Here is a 309-nt window from a genome sequence, read left to right as displayed (position 1 = left end):
CGGGAACTGGAGGCGACGGATTCCCTCCAAGGTCTGTGCCAGATTCCGATCCGAGTGCGTGAGAGGCCTTGACCAAAGGGGGGGGGGGGGACTTTGGTGTAGGAATTTCGATCTTGGGGGATTTGGTATAGATTTTTTTTTTTTTTTAAGGGGGGGTTGGGGCAGAGAGGAGGAGATGGGAGGAGCCTTGGCAGTGACCTATGAGTTTGTTGTTGTTGTTTTTTCTCATTTTTTTCTTTGTTCTATTAGTTCCAGCCGTGTAGAATTGAGCACGTATTGATGCGCTGACTTGAAGATATTTTCGTAATG

The 309-nt window shown here is 47.6% G+C and overlaps 1 protein-coding gene across 4 annotated transcripts in view; it reads left to right on the top strand.

Annotated features, from left to right (window-relative positions):
• Positions 1-309, top strand: part of LOC119590599 (nostrin-like) — a 116,570-nt gene that overhangs the window by 90,771 nt on the left and 25,490 nt on the right. The window lies entirely within an intron of this gene.

This window comes from Penaeus monodon, chromosome 27 (genome assembly GCF_015228065.2).
Source record: "Penaeus monodon isolate SGIC_2016 chromosome 27, NSTDA_Pmon_1, whole genome shotgun sequence".
Taxonomy (NCBI): domain Eukaryota; kingdom Metazoa; phylum Arthropoda; class Malacostraca; order Decapoda; family Penaeidae; genus Penaeus; species Penaeus monodon.
The sequence above is the reverse complement of the archived record's forward strand: the minus strand, read 5'-3'. Positions and strand labels throughout refer to the sequence as shown.